The sequence below is a fragment of the Meriones unguiculatus genome, chromosome 9 (genome assembly GCF_030254825.1).
Source record: "Meriones unguiculatus strain TT.TT164.6M chromosome 9, Bangor_MerUng_6.1, whole genome shotgun sequence".
NCBI lineage: Eukaryota > Metazoa > Chordata > Mammalia > Rodentia > Muridae > Meriones > Meriones unguiculatus.
Window position 1 is genome coordinate 107122673 of NC_083357.1, and position 13760 is coordinate 107136432.

The window sequence follows — 13760 nt, forward strand, 5'->3', positions numbered from 1 at the left end:
TATAGCGTATTCTCTGTCACTGTGGGATTGGGCGGGCCGCACCGTCAGTGATGGCGATCCTGCGGAGCTAGTATGGTGTCTAGCAGATTCGCGCCCTGGGAGGATGGTGCAGCCGCTGCGCGAATCTGGGACTCCGGGGTACATACTGCTGGCTTTTGTCTGCCGCTAAAGTGGTTGGGGCTCCGTCTCAGCGGTTGTATACCCCAGGCAGTTAGGTCTGCGCTGAGAAAGATGAGTCCGCTGTGCGGCTGTGCCGAGGAGGAAGGAGGTCTGGGGGAAGGGAGTGCAGCAAGAACAAAGGATCTTTTCTCTCCCTCCCCAAGCAAGTCTCCGGGTGACCGGAGGCCAAAGTTTTCACCTCCTGCGATGTTCTCTGGTGTTCAGAAAGCCTCGCTGTGGTTTTCCTGGGTTGGGGGTCCTTCCATTCTCCAACTCAGAAGATCAGGTATCCCACTGCTCAGAAACTGTGTGTGCTAGTCGCCATCTTGGCTCCGCCCCCTTTCATTGGTCTTTTTGAGGTAAACTGCTGCCATGTCATGGGGAGGTCGTATGTCAGAGAAGCGTTCCACAGGCGTGGAAACCTCTGACCGTCAAAAGGGGTTGAAGAATAAATAAAATTATGCAGAAATTTCTGAACACCATGTAGTACCTGTTCACCATATTTCTTTGTTCCTTTTCCCATTTCTGTGATAAAATAATCTCTACACAAGAGAGTTAATAAACAAAATAGTTATTAAATATTAAATAATTATTAAATATTTCATAGGTTTGGGATACAGACCATCATCATGGCAGAAAGGTTAAATGGACAGGAGCTTGAAGCAACTGGTCACATTGCATCCAGTGCATAGAAAATGAGGAGAGTGCAACTCAGTCCTTACACCCAAGGGACAAGCATAAAAGACATGGGGACAGAAAGACTGGAAGAACAAGAGGGACACCTGCGTCATTTCCAGTTTCTATCTTTTGTGAATAAAGCTGCTTTGAACATACTTGAGCAAGTATCCTTGTAGAATGATGGAGTATCTTTTGGGTATATGCCTATGAGTGGTATAGCTGGGTCTTAAGGTAGAGCTACTCCCGATTTTCTGAAAAAGTGCCAGATTGATTTCCAAAGTGGTTGCAGAAATTTGCCCTTCTACCAGTAATGGAGCAGTGTTCACTTTGCTCCACATCCTCACCATCATGTGCTGTCACTTGTGTTTTTGATCTCAGCCATTCTGACAGGTGTAAGAGGAATTCCCGAGTCATTTTGATTTGCATTTACCTGATGACTAAGTACATCGAACATTTCATTAAGTGCTTTCAGCCATTAGAGATTCCTCTGTTGAGAATTCTCTGTATAACTCTATATCCAATTTTTAAATTGGGTTATTTGGTTTGTTGGTGTTGAATTTGAGTTTTGTTTTTTTCGTTTATTTGTTTTTTTTTAATATTAGCCCTCTGTCAGATATAGAGTTGATGAGGATCTTTTCCCAATCTCTAGGTTATCCTTTTGTTCTGTTGGCAGTGTCCTTTGCCTTGCAAAAGCTTTTCATTTTCATGAAGTCACAATACCTCAGGTTATTGGTGTTTTGTTCAGGTAGTTGTCTCCAGTTCCAATGAGTTCAAGGCTGATCCCCACTTTTTCTTCTATTAGATTAAGTGTGTCTGGTTTTATGTTGAGTTCTTTGATTCACTTGGACTTGTTTTTTGTACAGGACGTCTGCTTCAAGAGAATGTCTTCTCTTTGAGTCCATGTCAGAAATAATCCTTGTTCACCTTACTAGGGACCCATTTGGATACTAAGCTACCATGGTCAGATAGAAGGGGAGGAGGACCTCCCCTATGAGTGGGCTTGGAAGGGGGCAGGAAGGAGATGAGGGAGAGAGGGTGGGATTGGGAGGAAAAAGAGGAGGGGGCTACAGATGGGATAAAACTGACCTGTGATAAAAATAAAAAATAAAAATAAAAAAGAGAATGTCTTCTATATTGTCATTTGTTTGAAAACATTAGTAATAAACTCAGAGACACCAGTGATTCATTGTATTTAAACTAATGAAATAAAGCAAAGTATTATATTCCCTTTTGGTGTCATTTAACCAAGTAGGTGCCTAGTGAGAATATGCAGCTTTGCTCTCCATGCATCTTTCATCTTCTTTATGTCTGTTGTATAAGTCTGAATCTGCAAGTGCCTGAAGTTTGGCTCATAAATCTGTCTCTGTGTGTATTCCTGCTTAACTGGGTGTGTAGGTCTCTAACAAAGGACTTCCCTCTATCCATTATTTGACAGCACAAAAAAGCATCACAGGGAAAGGAATGAGGGATATGACAAAGATATCTACAACAGAATTTGCAAGAGATTAATAAGTCACTGACTCCAACTGACCAAGATAAGGAATGCTATTACAAAAAGAAACATTTTCATTTTTATTTATTTTTTCTACTCTATCTTTAATTTTTATAATAATTTTATTTTTTATTTTTATTTTTATTAATTACACTTTATTCACTTTGTATCCCCCCCATAAGCCCCTCTCTCTTCCCCTCCCAATCCCACCGTCCCACCTCCAGGGTCTTCACTAATGCCCTTCCCCAAATCCACTGATAGGGAAGGTCCTCCTCTCCTTCCTTCTGATCTTAGTCTATCACATCTCATCAGGAGTGGCTGCGTTGTCTTTTTCTGTGGCCTGGTTTCATTTTTTAAAAAATCCATAGATTAGGTGAAATTTTAAAGCACAATGAGGATAATGATGAAATTAAAAATGCTTTCAGTTATTGTGATAACTACAAATTTTGTGAACAGACTAATACCATTGAATTATATACTTTTTTAATTTAATTTAATTTTATCAATTATACTTTATTCACTTTGTATCTCCCCAGAAGCTCCTCCTTCTTCCCCTCCCAGTCCCACCCTCTTTTCCCCTTCTTCACTCATACCCTTCCCCAAGCCCACTGATGGGGGAGGTCCTCCTCTCCTTCCTTCTGATCTTAGTCTATCAGATCACATCAGGAGTGGCTGCATTGTCATTTTCTGTGGCCTGGTAAGGCTGATCCCCCATCAGGGGGAGGTGGTCAAAGAGCAGGCCAATGAGTTTATGTCAGAAGCAGTCCCTGTTCCCATTACTATGGAACCCCCTAAGACAATAAACTGCCATGGGCTACATCTGTGCAGGAATTCTAGGTTATCTCTATGCCTGGTACTTGGTTGGAGTATGAGTCTCTGGGAAGACCCCTGTGTTCAAATTTTCTGGTTCTCTTGCTCTCCTTTTTGGGTTCCTGTCCTCTCCAGATCTTACTATTTCCCACTTCTTACATAAGATTCCATGTACTCTTCCCAACAGTTGGCCATAAGTCTCAGCAGCTGCTTTGATAGTCTTCAGGGCAGTCTTTCAGACGCCCTCTGTGGCAGGTTCCTCGGTTGTTTCCTGTTTTCTTCTTCTTCTGATGTCCATCATCTTTGCCTTTCTCATGGAGATTGAACGTTTTAGTCAGGGTTCTCTCTCTTGATTTTTTTCTTTAGATGTACAGATTTTAGTAGGTTTATCCTATGTTATATGTCTATATGAGTGAGTAAATACTGTGTGTTTCTTTCTGCTTCTGGGACAGCTCACTCAGGATGATTCTTTCCAGGTCCCACCATTTACCTGCAAATTTCATGATTTTCTTATTTTTCATTGCAGAGTAATACTCCCTTGTGTAAATCTACCACAATTTCTGCATCCATTTTTCAGTTGAAGGGCATCTGGGCTATTTCCAGCTTCTGACTATTACAAATAAAGCTGCTACAAACATGGCTGAACAAATGTCCTTATTGTGTATTTGAGCTTCTTTTGGATATATGCTTAGGAGTGGTATGGCTGGATCTTGAGGAAGCGCTATTCCTAGTTGTCTGAGAAAGCGCCAGATTGATTTCCAGAGTGGTTGTACAAGTTTACATTCCCACCAGCAGTGGAGGAGGGTTCCCCTTTCTCCACAACCTCTCCAGCACGTGTTGTCACTTGAGTTTTTCATCTTGGCCATTCTGATGGTTATAAGGTGAAATCTCAGGGTTGTTTTGATTTGCATTTCCCTAATGGCTAATGATGTTGAGCATTTCTTTAATTGTTTCTCTGCCATTCAATATTCCTCTACAGAGAGTTCTCTGTTTAGCTCAGTTCTGCATTTGTTTAATTGGATTACTTGGTTTGCTGCTTTTCAGCTCCTTTAGTTCTTTATATATACTGGATATGAGTCCTCTGTCAGATAAAGAGTTGGTGAAGGTTCTTTCCCAATCTCTGGCAGTCATTTTGTTTTAATGACAGTGTCCTTTGCTCCCAACAAACTGATAGCAAGACCGCATTTCATAATACAGTAACTACTAGTTGTCATACTACATGGAGAGGACTAGTTGGTGCCTGGAAAAACCTTCACTCAGATATTCTAGTGTTTTTGCTGCAGAAAGGTACTGAGTACTATAAAAAAATCATAAATATCAAGCAGGTCATAAACTCTCTATCTACAACGGTGTCCTGACGGCAAATGTGCTGAGGCAGTAGTGGCACAAAGCTTGTGGAAGTGACCAATGAATAACTGACTTGACTAAAGGCCCATTCTGTGACACGGACCCTATAACCAGCACTGCTTGAGTGTATATGAAACCCAGGAAACATATTATGCAAAGAATGTGCACTTGAGGTTGATTCATTGAAATGTTTGCGGATGAAAAAATAACGAAAGTATCCTCCTTGACATAGCTTCCAAAGCTTGGCATGTTGGATTTGTTGCAAAGAAGAATTGCTCTCAAAAAAAAGGTTATTTTGTTTTTAAGATGTTCATCATTATTCTCTTTATGGAAAATTGCCTTTGTACACTTTATTTTTGTTGATTTTCTTAGAGTACTTCACTATTTACATTATTCTGGCAATGAAACTATTACAATTATCTCTGTAAACCTCAAACTTCGGATCTTTTCTAACAAAGTGAATATTTTAGAGAATAATTTTTATAAAAAGAGTAGAACTATTTAAAAGCTAATGATAAAACAATCCTGAGAGGTACAACCAATTCAATTTTCAGTAAAACAATTTTGATCAAGGGTTCTAGGTTAACTCCATGAGTGGGCCTTGGTTGGAGTATACTGATGAGATTTGATAGGCTAGGGTCAGATGGAAGGGGAGGAGGACTTCCCCTATCAGTGAACTTGGAGAGGGGCATGGGAAGAGATGACAGATGGAGGGAGGATTGGGAGGGAATGAAGGAGGGGGCTACAGTTGGGATAAAAAGTGAATAAACTGTAATTAATATAAAAAAACTAAAATATAAACTTTTTAAAAAGAAAGACAAAAAAATTGTGATTTGGTGCCACAAATATTGAAAATATATTCTAGTTTATATCATAAGACTGACTTTAATCTAAAATCTAGTACTTTAGGAATGTAATATTTAATCTAGAATCATTAATTACATAATGATCCCTAAAACTTAAAATTTTACACTGCAAAAGTTTTACAAATGAATAGCAATTCTTGGAGAATTGCTCATGCTTGTGTGTTTATAAAGTTATTTACAGGACCATGGAGCCACGCTTTCTAATTTAAAAATATATATTTCTGTATATATTTATATTTATGAAATAAAAGTTATTAAATCACAGGGCATAAATTTAAAAGAAGGAGGAGGGTTATATTATAGCACTTGGAGGGAAGAAAAGGAAGGGAGAAATATTTTTTAATCTCATAAAAGAACACAAAAATTAAAAATAGTAGCTTTTTATCATAATGTTGCTAAAGTTGTTTGTAAAATAACTATAAGTTCATTGATAATAAGTAATATTTCTGAAACTGATTCTCCAACCAAGGACCACGCATGGATCTAACCTAGAACCCTTGCTCCCACGGCAGCTCAGCATCCAAGGTGGTTTCCCTATTAAGGGGGACAGGGACTGTCTCTGATAAGAACTGAGTGGCTGGCTCTTTGACCCTCCCACCCCCAGGAAGGAGTAGCCTTGCTAGACCACAGAGTTGGACATTGTGGCCAGTCCTGATGAGACCTTATAATTTAGGGTCAGATGGAAGGGAGGAGGACCTCCCCTACCAGAGGACTTAAAGAGTGGCAGGAAGGAGTTGAGGGAGGGAGGGTGGAGGGTGGAATTGGGAGGGAATGAGGGAGGGGGCTACAGCTGGGATACAAAGTAAATAAACTAATTAATATAAAAAATAAAAATTATAAAAAAATTAAATGACAGATTACAAGATAATAAGCAGATATGGAGTACTACTTTTTCAGCTATTATTTTAAACATGTCATAGTTACACTCCTTCCTGTAGAAACAGTGGCTGATTCAGACAATATTTCTGATATTTATAGAGGAACCATGTCAATTTTAGTATAGTAATCATTTCTTCTCTTTATCTACTCATCCATCTACCTACTCATCTGTCCTTTTGTCCTTCTATTTATTTAAATGTCCATCTACCTATCATTCACCAAATTATTGTTCAACAAGCCATTAATGTGTCCATTCATCTTTTGAACTATCCATCCATCAACCCATCCAATTTTATACCAAATAAATGATAATGTATTTCAATTTTCAGAATACTTACTGGAAATGAATGGGGGCTTAATGTGGCTGAGAAAATGTGAGTTGATTTATGTTTTAATAGTATTGTGGTGAATTTTGGGAAATTCAGTTTCAGGCTGGAAAGATGAAAGGGACATGTTAAAGATGAACTATATTCAGTTAAGACTTTAGAAAACGTACATTTCAGAAGTTTTTGTGAGTTAAGAACACAACACACTTCCACATACTACTTGATAGTAAAATACAGTTGTATAAAACTGTCAAACCAAAATACATTTAATGTGATCCTATTTATGTAATCTAACCTGAAATAAATCAACTCACTAAACCCCCCCCTCCACAAACACACAGGTACACACATATACACATATTCCTTCAGTAATGTCACACCTCATAAACTTCCTAAAACAGTGCTATCGAAAGGGGACTATGTGTTCTAATACCAGAGACAGAGGGTACTCTGGTAAGGGGAGCAGGGGTTGTCTCTGACGTGGACTAGTTGCCTACTTTTCTAGCACTTCTCACTGAAGGGGCTGCCTCTCCAGGATCCAGGGGAAAGGCTGTAGTCAGTTTTGATGGGACTTGATGTGTTGTGGTGGATTGGTGGGGATAGTGCTCTCCATTTCTGATGAGTAGGGGGGGTAGGGTAGAGAAAAAAAGAAGGCATGATGGGATAAGGAGGAGAGGAGTAGGGGCCGATGATCTGATGTAAAGTGAATAACTCAGGTACCTGCTCCTTAATCAATACTCCCTGGTCAGTGACCCAGTCAGCCCCCAGAGGAAGAGGATCCAGGCAGTCCTGATGGGACCTGAAAGTCTAAGGTCAGACAGTAGAGGAAGAGGACTTCCCCTATCAGTGGACTAGGGGAGAGGGATAGAAGAGAAAGAGAGAGGGAGGGTGGGGAAAGGAAGAGATGAGGGAGGGGCTATAATCAGTATACAAAGAATAAGTCATAAATAATAATAATCATTAACCAAGATAGGAAAAAAGAAGTGACTGACTTTAGACGCTCAGTGTTCACTGATCTTGTTTTACTCCTTGTAGTGAGCAGCTACTTGTTCTGTGCCTTGGATTACACAATTGCCTGCCTTTCCTCCTTCCTGAAGAGAGGCTGCAACTTTTCAAAGAAGAGAACTGGCGCACAAACTTCTAGGCTTCCCACACTAAAAATTTGTTGTGCACTGTCACTTCACTACCAATTTTACACTTTCCAGTGAGCTCTCCAGCTGATGGGCTTTATGCTGCTCTAGTTCAGTATGAAGTTCTGAAGTAGATTATATGTAATCACAATAATTCCTAAATAAGTCCACCTAAGGAAAGCATAAGTGAAGGTTTGTTGACCTATTTTCTTCTTCTCTTTTATTTGAGTTCTTATATCTAACACCCTTCTTCACCACAACCCCTTCCCCCAAAATGAACACTGAGTTGGAGAGACAGAAGGTTAATGGGGAGAAGGGTATTGAGATCTTGTTAGACTTTCTTCTGCTGATTACAGAGTTCTTTGGGGAAAGTCCAAGCTTCATCATCAGAATGTCTCCAACTTCTTCTCATCTCTTTGCTCAGGAACACTTGAGAAATAGCCTCGGGAGTAGCACAGAGGAGCAGCAACCACCTTCTTCTTTGGTTAGCCCCTATTCTTCTCTGGGCTTTGACATTTATTCCTCTCCTAGAATTAAACTATGTGAAGCTGGCAAAGATCATGCCCCTGCGATTGTGTGAGACTATCATAGCCAGCTGCTGTGGACAATCAGAAGCAGCCCCAAATCCCACACCTGGGCTTAAAACAAAAACATAGTCACATAACATAACATTTAAAAAAATAATTTCTTTTTCTTTTTTTATTTGTTTTACATTGGAAGGCTGTCTCTTCCCTCTTCTCCTCCCAGTAGCCACTTCTTCCCTTTCCCTTTCCCCTCTCCCTTTCCCTACAGAAAAGGATAGCCCTTCACTGTCCCCCATATCAACCTTCCCCAGCACATCAAGTCACATCAGGACTGAGCATATCTTCATCTCCTGAGGTCAGTCACGGCAGTCCTGCCAAGGTAAAGTTATCCAAATCAGGCAATAGAGTCCATGTTATAAACAGTCCTCCCCTCTCCAGGCGTCCCACGTGAACAGCTTATCAGCTACATGTGTACAGAGGGCCTAGGTCCAGATCATGCATGCTCCTTAGTCGACACCTCAGTTTCTGAAAGCCCCTATGGGACTGGGTTAGCTGTCTCTGTTGGTCTTGTGAGGTTCCTGTCCCCTCCAGGTCCTTCCACCTTTCCCCTGATGCTTCCACAGGACCCCCAGAGTTATGCACCATGATTGCCTGCAAATCACATAATCTGTTGCCATCCCTTGCTGGCTGGAGCCTCCCAAAAGATAGTCAAGTTAGGCTCCTGTCTGCAAGCATGGAAGAGCATCATTGTTAGTGTCATGGGCTGGCTCTCTACTATGGGATGGGTCTTAGGTTAGGACAATTATTGGTTGGACTTGCCCTCAATCTGTGTCTCCTTGCTATCCCTGGACCTCTAGTAGGCAGGGTTATTTTTGGATCACAGAATTTTTCGGCGGGTTGTTGTTCCTCTCCTTCCACTAGTCCTAACTGGCAAGTAGGTGTTCAGTCTTTATGTCTTCCTGGCCCCCCATTAGGAGTCTTAGCTAGAGTCACACCTTGTCTTCCCAGGAGCCTACCCTGTTGCAGGCCTCCATCTTGGTAAAGAGATACCCTCCTCAGTTCCCCTTCTTTTTCCTAGCCTTTTCACCTCTCATACCATTCTCCCCACATATGATCCTCACTCTTGTTTCCCTCCCCATTCCATATCATGTCCATTTTCCTCTCTTCATTCACTTCTGCTATCTATTCCATTTCTCCTTCTGAGGGACATTCTGGCACCATCCCTTGGTCCCTCCTTGTTATGTAGCTTCTTTGGGAATGTGAATTGTAGTATGGTTATCCTGAACTATAGGTCTAATATCTGCTTATCAGAGAGTACATACCATGTGCAAATTTCTGGGTCTGAGTTAACACACATAATGATTTTGCCTAGTTCCATCCATTTGCCTGCAATTTTATGATTTCTTTATTTTTAATAGCTGAGTAATATTCCATTGCGTACATGCGTCATAATTTCTGTATCCATTCTTTGGTGAGGAACATCTAGGTTGTATCCAGATTCTTGTTTTTATGAATAAAGACACTATGAATATAGTTGAGCAAATGTCCTTGTATGGTGGAACATCTTTTGGGTATATGCGCAAGAGAGGTGTAGCTGCATCTTGAGGTAGAACTATTCCCAATTTTCAGAGAAAGCACCAGATTTATTTCCAAAGAGCATTACAAGTTTGCACTCCCACAAGCAATGGAGGAGTGTTCCCTTTCTCCACATCTTTGCCAGCATGTGTTGTCACTTGAGGTTTTGATATTAGCCACTCTGACTGGTGGAAGATGGAATCTTTAGAGTCCTTTTGATTTGCATTTCTTGGATGGCTAAGAACACTGAATATTTCTTTAGGTGCTTCTCGGCCATTCGAGATTCCTCTGTTGTGAAGTCTCAGTTTAGCTCTGTACACTATATTTTAAATTGGATTACTTGATTTGTTGATATTCAATTTCCTAAGTTCTTTGTATATTTTAGATATTAGCCTTCTGTCTGATGTAGGGTTGGTGAAGATCTTTTCCCAGTCTGTAGGCTGCCTTATACAAGCAATGAAAAGGGTTGAGAAAGAAATTAGGGAACCAGCACCCTTCACAATAGCAACAAACAATATAAAATATCTTGGTGTAACTCTAACCAAGCAAGCGAAAGACCCTCTATGACAAGAACTTCAGGTCTTTGAAGAAAGTAATTGAATAAAATTTTAGGAGATGGAAATATCTCCCATGCTCATGGATCAGAAGGATTAACATAGTAAAAATTGTCATCCTGCCAAAGCCATCTACAGATTCAATTCAGTTCCTATCAAAACTCCAGCACAATTCTTTACAGACCTAGAAAGAACCATTAACTTTATATGGAAAAATTAAAGACCTAGGATAGCCAAAATAATTCTATACAATAAAAGAACTTCTGGTCGTATCAACATCCCTGATATCAAGCTATACTACAGAGCAATAGTAATAAAAACAGCATGGAATTGGCATAGAAACAGACAGGTTGATCAGAGTACCTATGGACAATTGCTTTTTTTTTTTTTTTTTAAAGAAGCCAAAACCATAGAATGGAAAAAGAAAACATCTTCAACAAATGGTGCTGGTCGAACTGGATGTCTTCATGTAGAAAAAAAAGCAAATAGACCTGTATTTAGCACCCTACACAAAACTCAAGTCCAAGTGGAACAAAGACATTGACATAAAACCAGTGGCTCTACATCTATAAGAAGAAAAATTTGGGAAAAGTGTGCAACCCATTGAGGAGACAGGAGACAGCTTCCTAACCAGAACACCGAAGGTACAGGCTCCGAAATCAACAGTAAATGGGATCTCATGAAGCTGAGAAGCTTCTGTAAGTAAAAGGACAATGTCAATAGAACAAAAGGGTACACTACAGATTGGGAAAAGCTTGTAACAGGGTTTGTAAACCAAAACTTCTTTCTTAGGCTTTCATTTGGTAAAATTTCAGTTGTACATTGTTTGACTTCCAGTGTTTATTGTCACATTTGGAAGTTTTTTTTTTTTTGTTTTTTTTTTATAGGTTAGGACACTCTAATAACAATTCCTTCAACATGAGTTAAAAAAGAAATGTAATCTAGACCTGGCAGTGGTGAAGCAAGCCTTTAATTCCAGTGCTGGGGAGGCAGAGGCTAGTGGATCTCTGAATTTGAGGACAGCCTGGTACAGAAAGAGCTGCAGAACAGCCAAGGCTGTTAAGACGGAGAAACCCTGTCTTAACCACACCTCCAAAAAAATATACAGTTTTAATTTGTCTAAAAGAAAATCTTTAAATGGGAGCTTGCTTAGATTTACAGAGCTTCTGTCAATTTTCACGGCAGGGAGCATGTCGGGAACATGGGCCGACCCATGGTTCTGGACCAGTAGTTGAGATCTACATTTATAAACTAGGAGCCTATTACAGAGGGCTTCTGAAAGGCTCTGCCCTGCAGACTATCAAAGCAGACGATGAGACTTATGGCCAACTGTTGGGCCGAGTGCATGGAATCTTATGAAAGAAGTGGGAAATAGTAAGATTTGGAGAGGACAGGAACCCCACAAGGAGAGCAACAGAACCAGAACATTTGAACACAAGGGTCTTGCCAGAGACTCATACTCCAACCAGGTACCATGCATGGAGATAACCTAGAACCCCTGCACAGATGTAGCCCATGGCAGTTTAGTGTCCAAGTCGGTTACATAGTAATGGGAAGAGGTACTGTCTCAGACATAATCTGATTGGCCTGCTCTTTGATCACCTCCCCCTGATGTAGGAGCAGCCTTACCAGGCCACAGAAGATGACAATGCATCCACTCCTGATATGATCTGATAGACTAAGATCAGAAGGAAGGAGAGAAGGACCTCCCCTATCAGTGGACTTGGGGAGGGGCAAGTGTGAAGAAGGAGGAGAGAGGGTGAGACATAGAGCAGAGGGGCTTATGGGAGAATACAAAGTGAATAAAGTGTAATTAATAAAATAAAATTTAAAAAATATTTAAATAAAAAAATAAACAGTATATTAAGCATACTTAAATGTATGTCACTTATCTCAATGTTTGAAAAAACTATCCAGAATTTTGGCATTGTATATTTTCATTAAAATATAATTACTAAAATTTAACATACTTTAGTGTCTCAGTAATGTTTGCATATTTTTTCATATTCCTAAATGTCTATCATATACTCTATTTGAACAGTATGCTTGTAATATTCAAAATCATAAATAAATTAACTCTCACTTTCATGTTATCTGCATATTTATGTCCTACTGCTTATTTAAAACCTTTTGACTTGTAGAGTTCCTTCCTTTGGTCACTGATTCATTCTTTTAAAATACAGATAGGTTCACATGCCCACTCCTTTAGTTCCACCTGCTACTGACCTGTATTGTATTATGTTTTTCAAAGTTGTCTCATGCTATTTATTCTTTTTTAGGAATGGCAGTAGCTTTCCCTGCTGAAGCTATTCTTGCAGGATCAACAGTGTTGGACAATTTACTCTTATCTCTCAATCTTTGACTCTGTTCTCTCCTTTATAGCACTAAGGTATGGTATAACATATTCTCTAGATTTATATCTTCATTGGTTTCAAGAACAGTAAGCTTTCATATTCTTTTTTTCATACTGATCTTGCCAGGATATATTGCAAGTTGCTTCTAATCTCTAATCATTTATTAATGATAGCTTTTGGGTCAAAATTGTTATCACCCCTAGAGTTCAGATATGTGTCTGTCTGTTTATCACATGCTTTGGGAATATCCAGTTCATATTTCAAAAATTATCTACCACAATCTCACGTTGTTACTTAGTGTCACATCCTAATTTCTGTATTCTTGTACTACTCTTGTACATATATCCAGTACATCCCAAAATCTGTGTTTCAGTATATCCCTGTATAGTACGCAATATTTCTCTATCCTCCTACATTAACTTCTTTTGGTCCTAAATGAGCTTTTCTACTTCCCCATGCTGTTTCCATTCTGTAACTGTAATTGCTAGTTAGCTTACATGGCATTTTATATCTTAACATTTCAATAAACTGGGTTATTCATGAAGCAACTGTCATTTGATAACCCACAAATGAAAGAACGTTCTCCATAGTCTATGTCTATATCACCATTTATTTTCTTTTTCATTGTATTCATCCTAGTGTGTATGATGTAGCATCTTTCATTAGATTTGGTATTTTTCTTTTTACTAAATAATATTGAATAACTCTTTGTGTCACTTTTAGTAACCTGAACATTTTTATTAGAAAGATGAGCGTGTATTTCCGCTGAATTTGACAGAAGCATTTATCTTGTTATAGAGGTATAAGTGATCTTTCATTTTACATGGGCTCTACAAACATTTTTTTCCAGTCTAATTTTAGTGGCTAATCATTTTTTTCTTTTCTTTCAGTGACTCTGCCTCTTTATCAGTATATTTGAAAATACAATGATCTTAGTTTTACCTGTCATCATTTGTGTGTGTGTGTGTGTATGTGTGTGTGTGTGTGTGTGTGGAATGCAGATGGACATGCAAGCACAGATGTACTCACTTTTTTGTGAACGCTTTGGAGACCAGAGGTTCATATT